Source organism: Coregonus clupeaformis, unplaced genomic scaffold, assembly GCF_020615455.1.
Source record: "Coregonus clupeaformis isolate EN_2021a unplaced genomic scaffold, ASM2061545v1 scaf0034, whole genome shotgun sequence".
Taxonomy (NCBI): Eukaryota; Metazoa; Chordata; class Actinopteri; order Salmoniformes; family Salmonidae; genus Coregonus; species Coregonus clupeaformis.
Genome location: NW_025533489.1, coordinates 562,501 through 587,353, shown reverse-complemented (window position 1 = coordinate 587,353; position 24,853 = coordinate 562,501). Strand labels below are relative to the sequence as shown.

Below are 24,853 nucleotides of genomic sequence, written 5' to 3'. Positions count from 1 at the left end.
TGGCTGTTTTAGTCAAATATTATATCTGTTTGGGCTTCTTGCGGTCAATTTGCAGTCTACAAATTATTTGTAATTATGTTCCGGCCCACTACCATCCCTCAAAAAAATCGGCCCGGCTGAATCTAGTTGATATCTCTGTATACACCATCCAACGAATGCTTACTTGCAGGTTCCTTCTCGACAATGCAAAATAATAAAAAATAAAACATAACATAAATAATGGCTCATGATATAAACATTTTAACACAAGTATAATACAGAGTGACACAATTTATAGTCTAATATTTACACAATATAAAACTATATAATATATTACATTATCATTGTATATTTATTAATGTTCAAATCCCAGTTCTATCTCTCTGTAAGCAGGATGACCATGGCTTAACTGAGCGAAGAAGAATAGCTTCATTACTACAGGACTAGGCTATGTACTACCCTAGCCATCTACTGTGGACTCCGATAATACACAAACCTCTTTCATCTAGGCGCTTAGACTCGGCGGGAAATACATACATATTTAGTAACACAATACCTGTTGTAGCTTTGTTGGCTGGAAAACAAAGGCCCACTCTGATACCATACATAACCTTTTTCAACCAAACACCACGGACTATCCACGTCCAAGTTTATATAATGTGTATATAATAATCCTCAGCCTTGTCTGTATGTTACAGCACAGAGAGGGTTCTCCAGATAGCCTATGAGGCCTTGGAGGGACTAGAGTTTATGAACAAACTGGGATGGTTCACAGAGCCCTCAATGCACAGAGGGCGTCCTCATGGGCGGCAAGGTGGAGTTACCTCCCTTCCCTATCAGTTGGGGTCTAATGGGGCTTTTAACGCCATTTGCCATTGTCATCTACCTTTAAACCTGTGCTCTCGTTCAGTCTGGTTCAACAGGCTAATTGTCATCAGGTTATTGATGCATTATTGATTATCATAAGGCTATCAATACATTGAACATTGTCATATGTAACATTGTTTCTTTGTAGGGCAACGTGAAGCTGGCTAAGTTTGGGTTGTATTACACCTGACAGACCACCGGGGCGGATGTACTTTCCTATTGGTAAGTCCTGTTAACATCTAACCTCCCATGTCAGAGAATGTGTCATATTTGAAAGCAGTTACATTGTGACTACATTACATTAGGCAGTGAAAACATATATTTTAAAACATTTTAGTCTTAGAGTCATTTACAATAGTGAGTGCATACATTTTCATCATTTTCTTTCTGTACTGGTTCCCTGGAATCAAACCCACAACCCTGGCTGCGGCGCCATGCTCTACCAATTGAGCCCCACAGTTAAAAGCGATCCATGTTCCACTGTACAGAGTTAACTATGATAAATTCTGATATGATAATGATTACTGAACCTTGAGCGTCTGGAACTTGTAATACTGTGGATCTTCAGATAATGGGGGTCATAGTCCCTCTGTAACACAACACATATTTAAATGCTGTTAGTGAAATAGAATAACATTACTATGAAATGTATGTGTAATGGTCAATCTATTGTTTATGAAAACCAGGTTTTGATATTAAAGTAATCCATTGTTTCAAGTACTGTAATAGATAGCTGAAGTCTTATCCAAAACCCAAGGGCCCTCATGTTATAGAAAGTCTTTGTGGGTAATATCCTGTTGTTGAATGGGGGAATGATTGTGTGTGTGTGTGTGTGTGTGTGTGTGTGTGTGTGTGTGTGTGTGTGTGTGTGTGTGTGTGTGTGTGTGTGTGTGTGTGTGCGCCACTGCCTCTGATGTCCTGTGTTATCTAATCTCCAAGTAAAACATCTGGTTTGAAGATTAATAAGCTTTATCTGTCTAGTGTTTATGGCGATTCCTTGATATGAAGCAATGTACTGTACACACTCATTTGAACAATACTTCAAAGAAACATGAAGTTCCTGGAATATTTAGTAGATTAATCATCAAAGTCTGTTCATTGTCAAATGGTATCTGTTGCAAAGAGGTTTCATTGAATTTAATTCAGACAACCTCAACCTCTCAAGTTTGCTATGCCTTTCCAGGGTATTCAATTGACCCTTGACCTCTCTCTGACTATCTCTGTCCCCAGCTACCCTCCTACCTGCTCCAGGGTCTTCGCCCAGGGCTCAGTCCACCCCTAGTGACCCCTCCCAGGGGAAGAACCCTCTGTCCTCGGGGCCCCAAGACGGACGTGTGGTCCCTGGGAGTCCTGCTCTTTGAGCTGTGTGCAGTAAGCTCTCTTACCCCACCATGTCTTACCTAATGATTGATTATTGTTGATTGAGCTGTCAATCAAAAGTCAGACTGTCAATGACAGATGTTATGACAATATATATAGCCATTAAGAGTTCATTCTCTCCTAATTACTATCAACCTTTCAAGTAAAGTTTGACATTGTGATTGAGGAAGTCATTCTTCCTCGTGTACTATCAGCCTTTTATTCACGGGGTAAGACTACTGCAGAACATTGAAATAAAGCGAGAGATTGAAATTCATCATCACTTTGGGTAAGTGACGTGTTGCCAAGTCCATCGCCTGGTGAGCCACAGATGAGTTATGATGGGGTTGTATTTTTATACATGGTGGTCTGTGTGTTTTTCCTCAGGTTGCATTGACACATATCACGTCCTTGCAGAGGAGCACGGATGCTTGATGTGATTGGGGTGAGTTTAAAATCAATCACATCACTATTTATTACCTCCCTCACACTAAAACCACTCTAGGGAAGGTTGATTGTCCTAGAATTCCTAGATTCCTAATGTGTAGATTCCTAATGTTAGATTTCTAATGTGTAGATTGTCTAATATGTAGATTGTCTAATGTGTAGATTGCCTAATGTGTGGTTAAGTCATGTTTTATGATGTTGTAGATAAACTACACTTATTATACGCTGTATTGTTGTTCCAGAAAGCGAATGTGATGGTAAATGACACAATTCATCAAAAAAGCAAAACAATCACTGTAACTTGTAACTGGTGTGTGTGTGTGCCCTATCTGTTATGTTATGTGTCTAATTAATTCTCCTTCTTTTTTTTTTTCTCAGCGATTTTGTTTCTTTAGGATGTTGAAAAGCCACTAAGAGTGGAGGAGATTGGGGCTGTGGGTCTGGATTGTACTGTAACTAATGCGATTGTCAACGTTCTGTTACAGGAGCTGCCTGAGAGCGTTCCTATCTTATTAAGGAAATGCCTGACCTTCCTACCCTCCAGAAGGTAACTCACCAGAGATGTTTTATGTCATGTGGATTACTCTATTGTGTTGGCTATCATTTCCTGTTGGGACACTTCTCCATGCCTTCTCAGGGTAATGGCAGGGTAATACAGGGTAATAACAGGGTAATAACAGGGTAATGGCAGGGTAAACCGTAAATAACATCTGCAAGAAAGCAGAGTTCAGTCATAAGCGAAAGTGATCTAAAACATGCCCAAATGAACATGTCGTTTAAGAGAACATTTGAAACACTTCACATAACATTCTGTAGTGAAATCTGAACCTTTTGATGAAGTGCGTCATATGTTTTCAATCTGTTCATAAAGTGTGAATTTCACTCTGTGCTTCCATCCAACCCACCCCTGCAGAGCTGCTGGTTGACCCAGTGTTTGGGGGCGTGTCGTGTCTCTCCCCCCCCCAGTTCCAGCTCCCTCTGTTCTCCTCCTCCCTGCGCTGTGCCCACCTGACTACCAACATCCCCTCTGCAAAGGTCCCTCACACACCTGCCCGGCACACATATATATACACACACATACTGGGAAATATTTAGTCAGCCACCAATTGTACGAGTTCTCCCCTTAAAAATGAGAGGCCTGTAATTTCCGATCATTACCGTCAACTATGACAGACAAATTGAGGAAAAAAAAATCCCAAAATCACATTGTAGGATTTTTAATTAATTTATTTCCAAATTATGGTGGAAAATATATTTGGTCACCTACAAACAGATTTCTGATCTCACCTTAACTTCTTCTTTAAGAGGCTTCTCTTCCTCCCTCGTTATGTATTAATGGCACCTGTTTAAACTGTTATCTATAAAACACCTGTCCACAACCTCAAACAGTCACACTCCAAACTCCACTATGCCAAACAAGGGCTGTCAAAACACCAACTTTAGACCTGCACCAGGCTGGGAAAGACTGAATCTGCAATAGGTAAGCAGCTTGGTTTGAAGAAATCAACTGTAGGGAGCAGTTATTAGGAAATGGAGGACCTCCAAACCACTGATAATCTCCCTCATCTCTCCCGCAAATCTCACCCCGAGGGGTCAATGATCACAAGAGCGGTGAGCAAAAATCCCAGAACCCACCGGGGGACCTAGTGAATGACCTGCGAGAGCTGGGACCAAAGTAACAAAGCCTACCATCAGTAACACCTACCGCCAGGACTCAAATCCTGCAGTTTCGGACTGTCCCCCTGCTTAGCCAGTACATGTCCAGGCCCGTCTGAAGTTTGCTAGAGTGCATTTGGATGATCCAGAAGAGGATTGGGAGAATGTCATATGGTCAGATGAAACCAAAATATAACTTTTTGGTAAAAACTCAACTCAGTCTGTTTGGAGGACAAAGAATGCTGAGTTGCAGTCCAAAGAACACCATACCTACTGTGAAGCATGGGGGTGGGAACATCATGCTTTGGGGCTGTTTTTCTGCAAAGGGACCAGGACGACTGATCAGTGTAAAGGAGAGAATGAATGGGGCCATGTATCGTGAGATTTGGAGTGGAAAACCTCCTTCCATCTGCAAGGGCATTGAAGATGAACGATGGCTGGGTCTTTCAGCATGACAATGATCCCAAACACACCGCCCGGGCAACAGAGTGGCTTCGTAGAAGCATTTCAAGGTCCTGGAGTGGCCTAGCCAGTCTCCAGATTTCAACCCCATAGAAAATCTTGGGCGGGAGTTGAAAGTCCGTGTTGCCCAACGACAGCCCAAAACATCACTGCTCTAGAGAGATCTGCATGGAGAATAGGCCAAAATACCAGCAACAGTGTGTGAAAACCTTGTGAAGACTTACAGAAAACGTTTGACCTGTGTCATTGCCAACAAAGGGTATATAACAAAGTATTGAGAAACTTTTGTTATTAAACAAATACTTATTTTCCACCATAATTTGAAAATAAATTCATTAAAAATCCTACAATGTGATTTTCTGGGTTTTTTCCTCATTTTGTCTGTCATAGTTGACGTGTACTATGATGAAAATTACAGCCTCTCTCATCTTTTTAAGGTGGGAGAACTTGCACATGTGTTGGCTGACTAAATACTTTTTTTTCCCCACTGTATACACACAGACAGCATAACTCCTATAGCAGCACCCTAATTTACAGTTATCGTCAATACTGACATTTTAGGAATAAGAAATTGTTTCAAAAGGTCTAATTATACGACATCATTCCTCTGAGCATTGATTGTGAGAAGTACTTCAAGCATTCATTCTCCTCTCAGCGTTTTGCATGGTCATCAGTGATTTGGCCTTTGATTCATATTTGAATAGTTGACATTATAAATATAAATGTAAATGTTTCTTGACCATGGAAGACCTGGCTGTATGGATAAAGGATACATCTCAAAGACGACCACAAAGGACTACATTTTACCATGTAGAGGACCATGTATCATCCTTGATGCTTTTTTTAGCATGTTTACTGCCATCACATTAGTGTGTGATTTTATGGAACCCAGGAATCCCTGGAAAACAGTGGCAGTTGTTACCGAGCGGACTATCCTGGCTAAGTAAATATATAAAATGACATTCATTGAAATGTGACTGATTTTAATGTATTAGACAGTTAAAACAATCTGTCAATCATGTCGCAGATGATGATGGGGTACCTGGGGAGAGCCATAGACGAGGTGTACCACCTGTGGTGTTTGGCAGGAGGAGACCTGGAGAAGGAACTGACCAACCAGGGGATCATCCAGTCCAAGCCTCCCCGTCTGCACCTTGCCCAAGTACTGTACAACACACCCTTTCTACCTAGTGTACTGTTTCAGATATTGTAGTTATATTCAGCGGGCCTTTCTACTGGACTGTCTTAGAAAATGTAGTTATACACAGCAGTCTTTCTACCGGACTGTCTAAGATAATGTAGTTATATCAGCACGTCTTTCTACTGGACTGCTCTAAGATAATGTAGTTATATACAGCACGTCTTTCTACTGGACTGTCTCAGATAATGTAGTTATATACAGTATGTCTTTCTACTGGACTGTCTCCAGCTAATGTAGTTATACACAGCATGCCTTTCTACTGTCTTAGATAATGTAGTTATATACGTATGTCTTTCTACTGGACTGTCTCAAGATAATGTAGTTTATATACAGCATGCCTTTCTACTGTCTTAGATAATGTAGTTATATTCATCATGCCTTTCCACTGTACTGTTTCAGATCAAGTTATTAACTGTTTGAATCGTAGAGCAAAGCCTAAAGCACACAGTTAGAATAATGTTTGCATCTGAACTAGTTCTATATTAAGTAGATCCATACTGTAGTTTATCATCCGAATGATTAAATGTTTAATTGAATCTCTGTGTTAGTTTCATGCTGGCGGATGGGTGTCATTTGGCCAAGCGGGGACGGGAGCTTCCTCCTGGATGACACCACCGTCCACACTGTCTCTGTGCCAGCTGAAGAATGTGAGGACATCACTGTGACTAATAGATTTAACATTACCGTACAATAACCGGAGAAATACATTGCAATAGTCGTTGGTCTCGACTTGGACTGTAATGACCAGTGTTACTACCAACACCTCACAACAGTTTATTTAATCCACATGGTTGAATCTGAAATGAACCAGAAAATGTGTGCTGAAATTAAAATCTGACTTACTTCTCTCTTTCAGAGACTGGAAGACGTGGCAGGAGAGGCATATTACCCTTTATTGGAAGATGGTGAATCCCCTCATCTTTTACTTCTCAATTGTCACGTATGTCCTCAGCTCTCATATCCCTTCTCTATTTTTCATTTTATGGCTTGTTTTTTTTCACTGACTGATGGAGATGGGTAATGTTCCTTTCTTGCTTTTTTGTTTGCTTGTCTCTCTGTGTGTCTCTCTGTGTCTCTCTCTCTCTGTGTCTCTCTCTGTGTCTCTCTCTCTCTGTGTCTCCAGACAGTCTAGTCTGTCCCAATCCAACAGCAGCAATGAGCTGTCTTGCCCGTCACCTGCCACTCATCATCAGGGAGAGGGACACAGAGTACCCAACTCATCCGCATCATCCTCTTCGACAGGCTCCTCAAGGTCAGAGCTCTAACACACACACACACACACACACACACCATTCTCTCACAACCCAGTACAAATTCAATCACTCTGCCTCAGCAGTTTTAAGACCCCCCAGTTCCCAATGATTCCAGGAATAGAAAGTCACATTGACCCTGTCCTGAGATCACACTCATTTACTCATCTTTGTGTTCCTGTCTGGTGATTTTATTAAAGTCTCCTATTGGTGTGTGTCCAGGCCTTGGTGTTTATCTTGATTGTATCAGGTGTTGAATGAAAGTGGACTACATGTTATATCAACCGATTAGTAAAATATAGTGTCTTCTCAGTGACTTGTCTAGCTTATTAAAGTTTTTAATTACATTAAGAATATAATCTTATGATTAGATAATTCTCTGGTTGTGCTGTTTGTCCCACAGAAGCGTACCCATACAAGAAGAACCTGGTGTGGAAGGAGGCGGTGGACATTCCTCCCCTGCGTCGTGGACTGCACATGGCTGCTCTCCTGGGAGTCGGTAGGACAAACTGATAACCATAAAAATACGTTGTTTGTTTGTAGAGATAAATCAATCTGATAACCATAGAGATTATGGACTTGATTTACTGCTGATTTTCATTTAATACTGTGCCTTACAATGATAATGGGAAGTTGGTTTAGTTGATTGAATCCCTTTTTTCTCTCTCCAGGGGGACTTTCGGGCCAAATATGACAGCATTGATAAGGATACCCCTATACCTACTGACAGACAGGTACCTCTTCTTCTCATTGTGGACTGGTTATCAGGCAAATTAATTATTTTTGGCAATTTTATAATTTCATATTGAACAGATATATATCCATCACTGCTTTGGTTCAAACACTTATACTGTGTGTGTGCTTTCCCCCAGATTGAGGTGGACATCCCTCGCTGTCACCAGTATGACGAGCTGCTGTCCTCAAGCCACAGGTCCTCAGGAAGTTCAGGCGTGTGCTCCAGCCTGGGTGGTCTCTCACCCTGACCTGGTCTACTGGCGGTCAGTCTTTCACTCTGTCAATCTGCTATCACTGTCTGCCTGTGACTCACATCCATGCTGTGTTGTGGTCAATAGACCACTAGGTGGCAGTCATCCATACATTTTCAATCCAGCCTATCCAATTCAATTCTAGTGTTGATGTGGTTTACAATTGTACCCTGTGTTTTGTTCAGTTTGGATTCGCTTTGTGCACCATTCCTCTGGCTGGATTTCTTCAATGAAGGTAGGGTATTCCAATCCTTCTTAAAAGAGAATTGTTGTTGATTTGCAGAATACAATCTGTACGCTGATACTCCCTTCTCTCTTCTCCTCATCTTCTGCGTTCTTTTAATCAGCCCTGGTACGCCTGCATGTCGGCCTTCATCCCCAAAATACCCTGTATAACTTCTTCCTGAAGGACAACTCTCACGTTATCCAAGGTGAGTTTCTCCATGTACAGTGACACTTGTATAACAAACATCCTCCATCATCCCGTAAATCAATCTTTAATCTACATAAACATTTCAGTGTTCAAAATGTGCCACTAGTAGGGTGTATTTATAGAGCTGCACTAATGAGTTGTCTAATAACACCCTTTTAGTGTGATATTCACAATATACTACAGCCTCTCGCCTTATTACTTAAAGAAAACTCACCCAAACTATCTTTTGGTATTCGTTTCAGTTAGTCCATTGTTTATAAAGTCCCAAAATGTTTGTGCATGCCAACAATGAAGTTTTGAAGATCTATGACTTTCAAAATACAGAAATACAGCCGGTATGATGCATTTTTGCCACATTTTTTGAACTATATCAACAAGGGACTAATGAAAGCAAATACTGTACCAAAAGAGTTTTGGGCCTGGAGTTTTCTTTACAAAGTGTACTGGAGCTGAGGCGTCAGTGTAAGTTAAGTTAAGCCACTGACAAATTTTTTTTGTGCATTTTAATAAGTACTGTGTGTCATTGTAAGTTAAGCCTCCAACAAAGTAAGCTTTCATAGCTTTTTTTAATAAGCACAGTGTTCAGAAACATTAATATCCAACAGGAACATCAACAGGCTGCCTTTCTCGGAGTTGATTCGATTTTGGCTTCATATTGTTCCTGAGCTGTGCAAACTAATTTGAATGTGTCTTAATGGAGGCTGCAGCTGGATCAACGATATTTAGAGATATTATGAACAGAAACCAGAAAGGAATCCCTGTCGATCAACAAAATAACAGACACTGTTTCTGCTCGGCTGGTGAACTGGGACAACAAACACATTTTACATTTTAGTCTTTTAGCAGTCACACCACTTTAACTCAATTATCCTGCCACAGTCTCATCTAATCTCACCAGTGTTGGTCTGTCTTGGTTTTTAGTATACTTTTGTTTGGAATAAAAACAATTGAACTCAGTTGCGTTTTTTGTGTAGAGACAATAAACGACCAAAAACGTGTCTTTTTATATCAATTTAGACAATGCCCAATCTAATCTGATGTCACAATAGCTTCTGGGTCTTGTTCAATAGGGCACAACGTAGATAATTGTTTTGTAACAGACACCAATAAATAGTATTCCTCAGATAGGACCACTATAGCTTTTTCACTATATTTTAACTCTCCCTCTGTGCTGCACCTGTTTCAGAGTACCTCACCGTCTTCTCCCAGATGATCGCCTTCCACGACCCGGAGCTCAGCAACCACCTCAATGAGATCGGATTCATACCTGACGTAAGCACTCAAATGGCCCGTGCAGCTCAGTTGGTAGAGCATGGTGCTTGCAACGCCAGGGTTGTGGGTTCGATTCCCACGGGGGGCCAGTATGAAAATGTATGCACTCACTAACTGTAAGTCGCTTTGGATAAGAGCGTCTGCTAAATTACTAAAAATGTAAAATGGAGTCTGGGCTGTGTCGTTCTAACGTAAAAACTGTCATAAAACTGACATGAGGGGGCTGAGGGTCCGATAACTGATAAGGGAACAGTTGTAGAAGATAATAATAAATAATATGCCATTTAGCAGACGCTTTTATCCAAAGCGACTTACAGTCATGCGTGCATAAATGTTTTGTGTATGGGTGGTCCCGGGGATCGAACCCACTACCTTGGCGTAACAAGCGCCGTGCTCTACCAGCTGAGCTACAAAAGTGTTTATTTCCCTGTGTAGGTGGTCCTAACCTAAAACTGATAGCAGAACAGTGTCTGAGGGGAAGTACTTAACTGGAGGGGCCCTAAATCTGACAGCAGAACAGTCTGAGGAGAAGTACTTAATTGGAGGGGGTCCTAAATCTGACAGCAGAACAGTGGCAAAGGGTACTTATTAGAAAACGTTTATTTCCTTCTTTGAGTTTACTGATCATGAAAGGTGAGGGACAACGGGGAGGATGGAATCGGGCCCAGTCCCAGACTCCCTGGTCAGGGATAAAGAATCACCACTATCACACCCCTCTAATAGAGTCCTGGTTGTCATTGAGAGTTTTTGTTCAGTTGGCCCATCTCAGTTTTGGGCCAGGGCCAAGTTCTCTCCACACAGTACACTCGTGATAAATTATACAGGGTCTAATGACAGCCTGGCCTTGCTCTAAGGTCTAATGACAGCCTGGCCTTGCTCTAGGGTCTAATGACAGCCTGGCCTTGCTCTAAGGTCCTCGAACACCCGGCCCTCCATCCCCCGTTCCAGAACACTTTCCCTATTGCGCTCACGGGCTCTCTCTCTCTGTCTCTGTCTGTCTCTGTCTCTGTCTCTGTCTCTGTCTCTCTCTCTCTCTCTGTCTCTGTCTCTGTCTCTGTCTCTGTTCTCTCTCTCTGTCTCTGTCTGTCTCTCTCTGTCTGTCTCTCTCTGTCTGTCTCTCTCTGTCTGTCTCTCTCTGTCTGTCTCTCTCTGTCTCTCTCTCTCTCTCTCTCTCTCTCTCTCTCTCTCTCTCTACCTCTCTCTCGCTCTCTCTCGCTCTCTCATTTATTAAATATATACAGTGGGGGAGAACAAGTATTTGATACACTGCTGATTTTGCAGGTTTTCCTACTTACAAAACATGTAGAGGTCTGTAATTGTTATCATAAAAAAATCCAGAAAATCACTTGTATGATTTTTAAGTAATTAATTTGCATTTTATTGCATGACATAAGTATTTGATACATCAAAAAGCAGAACTTAATATTTGGTACAGAAACAGTCAGTATTAAGCTGCATTAAGTACTGCAATGCATCTCCTCTCATGGACTGCACCAGATTTGCCAGTTCTTGCTGTGAGATGTTACCCCACTCTTCCACCAAGGCACCTGCAAGTTACCGGACATTTCTGGGGGGAATTGCCCTAGCCCTCACCCTCCGATCCAACAGGTCCCAGACGTGCTCAATGGGATTGAGATCCGGGCTCTTCGCTGGCCATGGCAGAACACTGACATTCCTGTCTTGCAGGGAATCACGCGGGACAGAACGAGCAGTATGGCTGGTGGCATTGTCATGCTGGTGGGTCATGTCAGGATGAGCCTGCAGGAAGGGTACCACATGAGGGAGGAGGATGTCTTCCCTTTAACGCACAGCGTTGAGATTGCCTGCAATGACAACAAGCTCAGTCCGATGATGCTGTGACACATCGCCCCAGACCATGATGGACCCTCCACCTCCAAATCGATCCCGCTTTACAGAGTACAGGCCTCGGTGTAACACTCATTCCTTCGACGATACACGCGAATCCGACCATCACCCCTGGTGAGACAAAACCGTGACTCGTCAGTGAAGAGCACTTTTTCCCAGTCCTGGTCCAGTGACGGTGGGTTTGTGCCCATAGGCAACGTTGTTGCCGGTGATGTCTGGTGAGGACCTGCCTTACAACAGGCCTACAAGCCCTCAGTCCAGCCTCTCTCAGCCTATTGCAGATAGTCTGAGCACTGATGGAGGGATTGTGCATTCCTGGTGTAACTCGTGCAGTTGTTGTTGCCATCCTGTACCTGTCCCGCAGGTGTGATGTTCGGATGTACCGATCCTGTGCAGGTGTTGTTACACGTGGTCTGCCACTGCGAGGACAATCAGCTGTCCGTCCTGTCTCCCTGTAGCGCTGTCTTAGGCGTCTCACAGTACGGACATTGCAATTTATTGCCCTGGCCACATCTGCAGTCCTCATGCCTCCTTGCAGCATGCCTAAGGCACGTTCACGCAGATGAGCAGGGACCCTGGGCATTTTTTGTTTGGTGTTTTTCAGAGTAGGTAGAAAGGCCTCTTTAGTGTCCTAAGTTTTCATAACTGTGACCTTAATTGCCTACCATCTGTAAGCTGTTAGTGTCTTAACGACCGTTCCACAGGTGCATGTTCATTAATTGCTTATGGTTAATTGAACAAGCATGGGAAACAGTGTTTAAACCATTACAATGAAGATCTGTGAAGTTATTTTGATTTTTTACAAATTATCTTTGAAAGACAGGGTCCTGAAAAAGGGACGTTTCCTTTTTTGCTGAGTTTATATACACTACCAGAAGATAGCCCTATTTGGTAAAAGACCAAGTCCATATTATGCATGAACAGCTTAAATAAGCAAAAGAGAAACGACAGTCCATCATTACTTTAGGACATGAAGGTCAGTCAACACGGAACATTTCAAGAACTTTGAAAGTTTTTTTTCAAGTGCAGTCGTAAAAAAACCATCAAGCGCTATGATGGACCGCCACAGGAATGGAAGACCCAGAGTTACCTCTGCTGCAGAGGATAAGTTAATTAGAGTTACCAGCCTCGAAATTGCAGCCCAAATAAATGCTTCACAGAGTTCAAGTTACAGACACATCTCAACAGCAGCTGTTCAGAGGGGACTGTGTGAATCAGGCCTTCATGGTCGAATTGCTGCAAAGAAACCACTACTAAAGGACACCAATAAGAAGAAGAGACCTGCTTGGGCCAAGAAACACGAGCAGTGGACATTAGACCGGTGGAAATGTGGCCTTTGGTCTGCAGTCCAAATTTGAGATTTTTGGTTCAAACCGCCGTGTCTTTGTAAGACGCGGTGTGGGTGAATGGATGATCTCTGCATGTGTAGTTCTCACCGTAAAGCATGGAGGAGGAGATGTTATGGTGTGGGGGTGCTTTGCTGGTGACACTGTCTGTGATTTATTTAGAATTCAAGGCACACTTAACCAGCATGGCTACCACAGCATTCTGCAGCGATACGCCATCCCATCTGGTTTGAGCATAGGACTATCATTTGATTTTCGACAGGACAATGACCCAACACACCTCCAGGCTGTGTAAGGGCTATTTTACCAAGAAGGAGAGTGATGGAGTGCTGCATCCGATGACCTGGTCTCCACAATCCCCTGACCTCAACCCAATTGAGATGGTTTGGGATGAGTCGGACCGCAAAGTGAAGGAAAAGCAGCCAACAAGTGCTCAGCATATGTAGGAACTCCTTCAAGACTGTTAGAAAAGCATTCCAGGTGAAGCTGGTTGAGAGAATGCCAAGAGTGTGCAAAGCTGTCATGAAGGCAAAGAAGAATCTCAAATATAAAATATATTTGATTTGATTTGTTTCGCTTTTTTTTGGTTACTACATGATTCCATATGTGTTATTTCATCATTTTGATGTCTTCACTGTTATTCTACAATGTAGAAAATAGTAAAAATAAAGAAAAACCCTTGAATGAGTAGGTGTTCTAAAACTTTTGACCTGTAGTGTATAGTGTCAAGACAAAGTATGTGAAACCTTTGGAATAGCCTGGATTTCTGCATAAATCGGTCATAAAATTTGATCTGATCTTCATCTAAGTCACAACAATAGACAAACACAGTCTGCTTAAGCTAATAACACACAAACAATTATATGTTGTCATGTCTTTATTGAACACACCGTGTAAACATTCACTGTGCAGGGTGGGTAAAGTATGTGAACTCTTGGATTTAATAACTGGTTGACCCTCCTTTTGCAGCAATAACCTCAACCAAACGTTTTCTGTAGTTGCGTTTCAGACCTGCACAATGGTAAGGAGGAATTTTCGACCATTCCTCTTTTACAAAACTGTTTCAGTTCAGCAATATTCTTGGGATGTCTGGTGTGAACCGCTCTCTTGAGGTCATGCCACAGCATCTCAATCGGGTTGAGGTCAGGACTCTGACTGGGCCACTCCAGAAAGTGTATTTTCTTCTGTTGAAGCCATTCTGTTGTTGATTTACTTCTGTGTTTTGAGTCGTTGTCCTGTTGCATCACCCAACTTCTGTTGAGCTTCAATTGGCCGGACAGATAGCCTCACATTCCCCTGCAAAATGTCTTGATAAACTTGGGAATTCATTTTTCCGCCGTTGATAGCAAGCTGTCCAGGCCCTGAGGCAGCAAAGCAGCCCCAAACCATGATGCTCCCTCCACCATACTTTACAGTTGGGATGAGGTTTTGATGTTGGTGTGCTGTGCCTTTTTTTCTCCACACATAGTGTTGTGTGTTCCTTCCAAACAACTCCACTTTAGTTTCATCTGTCCACAGAATATTTTGCCAGTAGTGCTGTGGAACTTCCAGGTGCTCTTTTGCGAACTTCAGACATGCAGCAATGTTTTTTTTGGACAGCAGTGGCTTCTTCCGTGGTGTCCTCCCATGAACACCATTCTTGTTTAGTGTTTTACATATCGTAGACTCATCAACAGAGATATTAGCATGTTCCAGAGATTTCTGTAAGTCTTTAGCTGACACTCTAGGATTCATCTTAACCTTATTGAGCATTCTGCGCTGTGCTCTTGCAGTCATCTTTTGAGGATGGCCACTCCTAGGGAGAGTAGCAACAGTGCTGAACTTTCTCCATTTATAGACAATTTGTCTTACCGTGGACTGATGAACATCAAGGCTTTTAGAGATCCTTTTGTAACCTTTTCCAGCTTTATGCAAGTCAACCATTCTTAATCTTAGGATCTTCTGAGATCTCTTTTGTTTGAGGCATGGTTCACATCAGGCAATGCTTCTTGTGAATAGCAAACTCACATTTTCTGAGTGTTTTTTATAGGGCAGGGCCGCTCTAACCAACATCACCAATCTCGTCTCATTGATTGGACTCCAGGTTAGCTGACTCCTGACTCCAATTACCTTTTGGAGAAGTCATTAGCCTAGGGGTTCACATACTTTTTCCAACCTACACTGTGAATGTTTAAATGATGCATTCAATATAGACAAGAAAAATACAATAATTTGTGTGTTATTAGTTTAAGCACACTGTGTTTGTCTATTGTTGTGACTTAGATGAAATTGTATGACCAATTTATGCAGAAATCCAGGTAATTCCAAAGGGTTCACATACTTTTTCTTGCCACTGTGTGTGTATATATATATATATATATATATATATATCTATATATATATATATATATATATATATATATATATATATAATCTATATATACTGCTAAAAAATTAATAAAGGAGCACTAAATAACACATCCTAGATCTGAATGAATGAAATATTCTTATTAAATACTTTTTTCTTTACATAGTTGAATGTGCTGACAACAAAATCACACAAAAATTATCAATGGAAATCAAATGTATCAACCCATGGAGGTCTGGATTTGGAGTCACCCTCAAAATTAAAGTGGAAAACCACATTACAGGCTGATCCAACTTTGATGTAATGTCCTTAAAACAAGTCAAAATGAGGCTCAGTAGTGTGTGTGGCCTCCACGTGCCTGTATGACCTCCCTACAACGCCTGGGCATGCTCCTGATGAGGTGGCGGATGGTCTCCTGAGGGATCTCCTCCCAGACCTGGACTAAAGCATCCGCCAACTCCTGGACAGTCTGTGGTGCAACGTGGCGTTGGTGGATGGAGCGAGACATGATGTCCCAGATGTGCTCAATTGGATTCAGGTCTGGGGAACGGGCGGGCCAGTCCATAGCATCAATGCCTTCCTCTTGAAGGAACTGCTGACACACTCCAGCCACATGAGGTCTAGCATGGTCTTGCATTAGGAGGAACCCAGGGCCAACCGCACCAGCATATGGTCTCACAAGGGGTCTGAGGATCTCATCTCGGTACCTAATGGCAGTCAGGCTACCTCTGGCGAGCACATGGAGGGCTGTACGACCCCCCCCCAAAGAAATGCCACCCCACACCATGACTGACCCACCGCCAAACCGGTCATGCTGGAGGATGTTGCAGGCAGCAGAACGTTCTCCACGGCGTCTCCAGACTCTGTCACGTCTGTCACATGTGCTCATTGTGAACCTGCTTTCATCTGTGAAGAGCACAGGGCGCCAGTGGCGAATTTGCCAATCTTGGTGTTCTCTGGCAAATGCCAAACGTCCTGCACGGTGTTGGGCTGTAAGCACAACCCCACCTGTGGACGTCGGGCCCTCATACCACCCTCATGGAGTCTGTTTCTGACCGTTTGAGCAGACACATGCACATTTGTGGCCTGCTGGAGGTCATTTTGCAGGGCTCTGGCAGTGCTCCTCCTGCTCCTCCTTGCACAAAGGTGGAGGTAGCAGTCCTGCTGCTGGGTTGTTACCCTCCTACGGCCTCCTCCACGTCTCCTGATGTACTGGCCTGTCTCGTGGTAGCGCCTCCATGCTCTGGACACTACGCTGACAGACACAGCAAACCTTCTTGCCACAGCTCGCATTGATGTGCCATCCTGGATGAGCTGCACTACCTGAGCCACTTGTGTGGGTTGTAGACTCCGTCTCATGCTACCACTAGAGTGAAAGCACCGCCAGCATTCAAAAGTGACCAAAACATCAGCCAGGAAGCATAGGAACTGAGAAGTGGTCTGTGGTCAACACCTGCAAAACCAGTCCTTTATTGGGGGTGTCTTGCTAATTGCCTATAATTTCCACCTGTTGTCTATTCCATTTGCACAACAGCATGTAAATTTATTGTCAATCAGTGTTGCTTCCTAAGTGGACAGTTTGATTTCACAGAAGTGTGATTGACTTGGAGTTACATTGTGTTGTAAAGTGTTCCCTTTATTTTTTTGAGCAGTGTATATACCATAGCAAGGTTAAAGGCGCTACAGGCGCTACCCAAGTCGTTATCGGGCTGATGAATGTGCGTCACCTCGGTGGACCAGCCCTGGGGACCTCTTCCAGAGAAAGGCTGAATCTATCAAATAGGAGCCAGGGATTTTATGGTGCCCGGTTTTTAAAGATGGATGGTGGAAGTGTTTGATAACGTGTGTTACTCCGCTACTGAATGAAACACTGACATTGTTCAAAGTTCAGATTTAACCTTTATTTAACCAGGTGGGTCAGTTTAGCACCATTTCTCATTTACAATGACAACCTGAAACCATGAAACCACAGACCATATATCAGTGAAACCATGGTGATTAGATGTGGCTGTCCCTGTCTGAAAACACTTACTGTGGGAAGAAAATAATCACAATTAGATGTTCCACAGGTTTTCCTGTGTGGGTTTGACATGTCACTTTAGGAAAATAAAGAAAGTCATACACTAAAACCATCTAAGAATCAAAATTTCTGCCCACGTCTACATAGTGATTTGAACAAAGGCATTCCGCTACAAAGCATTACCTTGAACAGATTTCTTATTATGGTCTTCCTTTATTGTCAAGCAATGATGCTGTTGTACATTAGTTTCCAAGCCGCCTCTTCACAGAGGTTAACCGAGTGCGTGGCGTTCTAATGATGTCATCTGGACACTTGTGAACCTCTGTTTTATTTGTATTTAACTTCCCTTTCAAAGGCAAAGGGATTGAAACATTATTTTCCCAGTCTGGTCGGGGATAATAATATTTGAACTCAGTGTGTTGATACAGCTTTTAATGTTTGATGTCTTATCCAAACCATAAATAATTCACATATGATGTTCGGAGAATGTGGAGAGATGGAGGGATTTTGTGAGTGTTGTTCTACCAAAGTAGTAAATCTGTACGTAGGCTATAAAAGCCCAAATGTTAGGCTACCCAGTAACCACAACCACGAACCCTCTGTTTGATTTCCCCTGTATACGTGTCAAAGCAGAGTTAGTACAGTGTGCTGTGGTGGTTATAGAACAACAGACAATGTCATATAATACTACTTTGTCTACAATACAGTCTAGTACAGTCCAGTGTATTGTGGCAGTCTCCTCCTGTAATGCTTTAAACCATAGGACCACTACTACCATGCAGCACGTAGGCTAGACTCCCTGGCCCGGTTGTTCAATTTAGGCTTTTCAATTTGGCCTTCCTTCCCTCCCTTCCCCCCCTGGATGGCATTCACACCTTTCTACTACAACTAATCCCATCAGGCTTAGCCAGGGTTTTGTGGAGGAGACTGCTCAAATTGAGGCCGAGGCTCTGAGTAATTAACCAGCTGAAATACATTTAATTCCAATACCCCCCCAGAACAGGTGGTTGTTAGTTGCTTTTTCTATATCACACCCATGCACTTCTGCCTATGAGAGGGAGAGGGAGAGGGAGAGAGAAGAAGTGATTGAGATAATGAGATGTCATTGTTAGCTGTCTCTCCATTTCCAGTACTCAGCAGTTTGTCCTTATTGCCACCACTCACTCACTTACACAAACACACACACACCCAGAGGCAATGCAAACTTAGCAGAAATCAGATCAGACAAACCTTGTATGACCGATGTGGCTGACTTACGAAATGTCTCGGCTGAAAAAGTTAAATCGATCTAACAGTTTAGTGTATTTTGTATGACATTGATTTGATGTGTTTTGGGTTGGAATGTGCACTAACAAACGTGTATAGCTAGGACTGTTCCATAAAGAATACTACTGTAATGCATAGAACAGAGTAGAAATGCATGAATTTATTTCTTTCATTGACTATATCCGCTCTCTTTCCCTTGCAGCTCTATGCCATTCCGTGGTTCCTCACCATGTTCACACGTAAGTTGACTTTCTTTTTATTGACCTTCTTTTTATTATTATGAATGTGGGAGTGTCCATATTCTATAGACCTTGACAGGGTGTTGGGTCAGCAGCGTTTGGAACTCAGAACAGAGCAGTTTGGAAAGGTCAAAGCCTCAAGTACGGTAAGGATTAGCAGCTTTTGACAGTAGTGTGACCTTTATACCAACCCAATTAGATTCTGGTTCTATAGTCTACTGGGTTTATATTATACCACAGAGACTGCTGCTATAAAGGCTATTCTAGTCTACTCTATTCTAATCTACTCTATTCGAATCTACTCTATTCTAGTCTACTCTATTCTAGTCTACTCTATTCTAGTCTACTCTATTCTAGTCTACTCTATTCTAGTCTACTCTATTCTCCTCTATTCTAATCTACTCTATTCTAATCTACTCTATTCTAATCTAATCTACTCTAATCTCCTCTATTCTAATCTCCTCTATTCTCCTCTATTCTAATCTACTGCTGGTCTATTACTTCTGTGGTAATATCTTCCTATAACCTTTATACGGCTACATAAAGAGTGGACATCATTCTGGTCTACTGGCTGAATACCATTTGGAATTCAGCCAACAAGACAATCACATTACAGATATGGCTAGTCGTTAACTGAAGTAGCCTATGAAAGCATAATTTGCCTACTTAGGCTGTACAGTTCTGTGTCATGCAGTAGGTGAACAGCAGGTGGCAGCATTACACTTTATCCTATAGTCGCCAAAGAATAGCGGACTCTGAAACAGAGTAGTGTTAGGACATCTCTAGTAATATTACAATATCTAGTTTATATTACTTTAATCTCAGTTGGAGTTTGATAAGATGACACACAAAATTCAGTGTTTTTCCTATTTAATTTTGGGACATAAAATACACTATATCAGTCATATGGTCAGTTAGCAGACATACACTGAATGGCCAGTTTATTATGTACACCCATCTAGTACCGGGTTGGACCCCCCCCTTTGCCTCCAGAACAGGCTGAATTCTTTGGGGTATTCTACAAGGTGTTAGAAACGTTCCACAGGTATGTTGTTCCATGCTGACGCGATGCCATCACGCAGTTGCTGCAGATTGGACGGCGGTACATTTCATGCTGCTAACAGCCCGTTCCATCTCGTCCAAAAGATGCTCTGTTGGGTTGAGGTTTGAGGACTGCGCAGGCCACTCAAGTAAACTGAACTCACTGTCATGTTCCAGGTGATATCTTTCCACTCCTCAATTGTCCAGTGTTGGTGATCGCGTGCCCACTGGAGCTGCTTCTTCTTGATTTTAGCTGATAGGAGTGGAACCCGGTGTGGTCGCCTGCTGCAATAGCCCATCCGTGACAAGGACCGACGAGTTGTGCGTTCCAAGACACCACTGTTGTACTGCGCCGTTATTTGTCTGTTTGTGGCCCACCTGTTAGCTTGCACGATTCTTTCCATTCTCATTCTACCTCTCTCATCAACTAGCTGTTTTCACCCACAGGACTGCCACTGACTGGATGTTTTTTGTTTGTCGCACCATTCTCGGTAAACCCTAGACACTGTCGTGCGTGAAAAGCAACAGGAGGGCGGCCGTTTCTGAGATACTAGATCCGGCGCACCTGGCACCGTCAATCATACCACGCTCAAAGTCACTTAGGTCACTCATTTTGCCCATTCTAACATTCAATCGAACAGTAACTGAAAGCCTCGATGCCTGTCTGCCTGCTTTATATAGCAGACCATGGCCACATTACTCACTGTCTGTAGGAGCGATCCATTTTGGTGAACGGGGTGGTGTACCTAATAAACTGGCCGGTGAGTGACTGTTTTACATTTAGTGTTGAAAATTCATCAGTAAATGTCTGGGGCTTTGCATTGATTTTTATTTTATTTGCAGTTACATAAAATGCCTCTCTACCATCTAAAGCACAGTGTGTGTAGTGTCTCTAAAATACAAAGACACACATGAGAATCCTCAAGCATGCCCACCCACATAGACACACGGCTCCCAGGGGCTCTGAGTGTGAGGCCTGCTCCCATCCTTCCCAAACCAGCGTCAGTCCCTCGCCCCTCTCCTCCATCCTACTTCTTGACTGCTAATGCACCCAGCCTAGGAGAGTGTTTGAGGGCCATCTCCCTGCCTCCACACACAACCACACACACACACACACACACACACACACACACACACACACACACTCTCTGCCCGTCACTCACACCCACCGGCTGCTCAGTCGACTGTTAATGTGCTGAAGAATCTCAGGATTCTCCAAGGCTTAGCTCCCACTCCTCTGTACCAGTCCTACCACTCCTCTCCTACCACTCCTCTCCTACCAGTCCTACCACTCCTCTCCCACCAAGACTACCACACCTCTCCCACCAGTCCTACCACACCGCTCCTCTCCTACTCCTCTCCACCAATCCTACCACTCCTCTCCCACCAATCGTACCACTCATATCCCACCAGTCCAACCACTCCTCTCCTACCAGTCCTACCACTCCTCTCCCACCAATCCTACCACACCTCTCCCACCAGTCCTACCACACCACTCCTCTCCTACTCCTCTCCACCAATCCTACCACTCCTCTCCTACCAGTCCTACCACTCCTCTCCCACCAATCCTACCACACCTCTCCCACCAGTCCTACCACACCACTCGTCTCCTACTCCTCTCCCACCAATCCTACCACTCCTCTCCCACCAATCCTACCACTCCTCTACCACCAGTCCTACCACTCCTCTCCCACCAGTCCTACCACTCCTCTCCCACCAGTCCTACCACTCCTCTCCACCAATCCTACCACTCCTCTCCCACCAATCCTACCACACCTCTCCCACCAGTCCTACCACACCACTCCTCTCCTACTCCTCTCCACCAGTCCTACCACTCCTCTCCCACCAGTCCTACCACACCACTCCTCTCCTACTCCTCTCCACCAGTCCTACCACTCCTCTCCCACCAGTCCTACCACTCCTCTCCACCAGTCCTACCACTCCTCTCCCACCAGTCCTACCACTCCTCTCCACCAGTCCTACCACTCCTCTCCACCAGTCCTACCACTCCTCTCCACCAGTCCTACCACTCCTCTCCCACCAGTCCTACCACACCACTCCTCTCCTACTCCTCTCCACCAGTCCTACCACTCCTCTCCACCAGTCCTACCACTCCTCTCCTACTCCTCTCCACCAGTCCTACCACTCCTCTCCTACTCCTCTCCACCAGTCCTACCACTCCTCCCCTACTCCTCTCCAACAGTCCTACCACTCCTCTCCCACAAGTCCTACCACTCCTCTCCCACCAGTCCTACCACACCACTCCTCTCCTACTCCTCTCCACCAGTCCTACCACTCCTCTCCCACCAGTCCTACCACTCCCCTCCTACTCCTCTCCACCAGTCCTACCACTCCTCTCCTACTCCTTTCCACCAGTCCTACCACTCCCCTCCTACTCCTCTCCACCAGTCCTACCACTCCCCTCCTACTCCTCTCCACCAGTCCTACCACTCCTCTCCCACAAGTCCTACCACTCCTCTCCCACCAGTCCTACCACACCACTCCTCTCCTACTCCTCTCCACCAGTCCTACCACTCCTCTCCCACCAGTCCTACCACTCCCCTCCTACTCCTCTCCCACCAGTCCTACCACTCCTCTCCTACTCCTCTCCACCAGTCCTACCACTTCTCTCCACCATTCCTACCACTCCCCTCCCACTCCTCTCCCACCAGTCCTACCACTCCCCTCCTACTCCTCTCCCACCAGTCCTACCACTCCTCTCCTACTCCTCTCCACCAGTCCTACCACTTCTCTCCACCAGTCCTACCACTCCCCTCCCACTCCTCTCCACCAGTCCTACCACTCCTCTCCTACTCCTCCACCAGTCCTACCACTCACACATACAGCCTGCCTAGTATCCACTTCTAGGAACTGGTTATGACATTAAAAGGTGGATGTTGTTTTGATCCAATGTACTGTATGCGTCAGAGCCTCTAAGGAACAGGTAGAGGACATTAGATTAGCAAACGTTTAATGGAATAAAAATATAGCGTGGGATGGTACAGGAAGCGGTTGTATTTGGCGTAACAGAACCAAGACCTGTACAGTAGGTTTCCCATTCCACACAGGTCAATGGCAAACAGCTGTGTGATGTCCTGCAGTATTAGTGTGTCCATCACTCCTCCTCATATGGGCTATTGGACAGCCAGACACTCAGTACCCCTTCAGCCCATGCTGTATACCGGCATGCTTGTCGATACAGCCTTATGCAATGTAAAGTGCTTAGAGTTTGAAAGAACCTGAAAAAAGCTCTTATAGCTGCAATGTTTTTACTTGTTTTACTGCTACTAAGTTTGTACTTGCAATTATTATTCGTGATATATGTTTGTCTTGTTAAATGGACCTTGTAATGCACTTTTTTAGTCTCTGTTTAAGAGCATCTGCCAAATGACTGAAATGTAAATCATTATTTTCTTGTCTCCCTGGGTCCCCTCTTAACGATCCCCATATCGCTCTCCCTTTCCTCCTCCCGTCTCTTTCTCATCCCTCCTTCTCACCCCTCCCTCTCTCCTCTCCTCTCCTCTCCTCTCCTCTCCTCTCCTCTCCTCTCCTCTCCTCTCCTCTCCTCTCCTCTCCTCTCCTCTCCTCTCCTCTCCTCTCCTCTCCTCTCCCTCCCTCCCTCGCTCTCCCCCTCTCCCTTCTGTTTCTGCTTCTGCTTGCCTTTAATGGGCTAGGTCTGTGTACTGTAAAAGCACTTTGTGACAACTGGTGATGTAGAAAAGGCTTTATAAATAAATTGGCATGATTGATGGATCTCCCCCTCTTCCTCTACAGACGTCTTCCCCCTGCACAAGATATTCCACCTGTGGGACACCCTGCTCCTGGGGAACAGCTCCTTCCCCTTCTGCATCGGCGTTGCCATCCTGCAGCAGCTCCGAGACCGCCTGCTGGCCAACGGCTTCAACGAGTGCATCCTGCTGTTCTCCGACCTGCCAGGTGAGAGAGGGGGAGGGAGGGTGAGGAGAGGGAGACTGAGAGGGAGAGAGGGACAGGGGCAAATCAGTCCCTCTTTTAGTGTGCATCCACAATGGTTCCCTATTCCCTATAGAGTGCACTACTTTTGACCTTAGACCACATATTCAATTTATAATGCACTGCTTTTGATCACAGGGAATTCCCTATTTAGTGCAAAGTAGGCCACTATATAGAAAAAAAGGCGGCCATTTTGGACAGAGTGTTAGTTTCCCCTCCACTCCCCTGTTCAGTTTGATTTGATTACTGAACAGGCTCAGTGCTGGACCTCTTGGTTGTTGTATAGATGTAGTTGTCTTTATTGATTTGTTGAATGATAGATGTCCTGTAGGTCCTCCCAGGAGTGCTGATGTGACTTAAGTGAAGTGGCACCATCTTACAGGAACCACTTAATGAGTCCGCTTGAAACGGATCGCTTGTTTTTATATTCAAACACCCCTTCAAAAGCCCTCCAAAAATAAGAAGTGCACAGTACGCACTCAGGATGGGAAAAAAACGATTAGACTTTTAAGATACTATTTTCCTTCTGAACTACTTCAGTAACACTCTCCTTCCTTGCACCTGGGGCTCTGACTGTGTCTTTCTTGGCTTTTAATGATGATGTTGTGGCTCCCCAAAGGGCTAATGTGTGTGACTGATGTCTGGTATTCTAGCCTAGCGAATGACAGTGAATGATATCCCCTGAAGGGAGATGCTGTGAGGTCCTCTGCTGAGAGACACTCACGCCCTTTGTGTTTTATAAGCGTGTCACGCTGTGCTTGGCAGCTGTCGGTAGACTCACCCGCTGAGAGTGCCATTTGGGAACGTGTAGACTGCTGGGCGCAGGATAACAGCGTGGCGTTCC

At 44.1% G+C, this 24,853-nt stretch overlaps 1 pseudogene; it reads left to right on the top strand.

The window, feature by feature from the left end:
* The first annotated feature begins 5,788 nt into the window (after positions 1-5,788).
* The window catches only part of LOC123483140, a 48,751-nt pseudogene continuing 29,686 nt past the window's right edge, over positions 5,789-24,853 (top strand).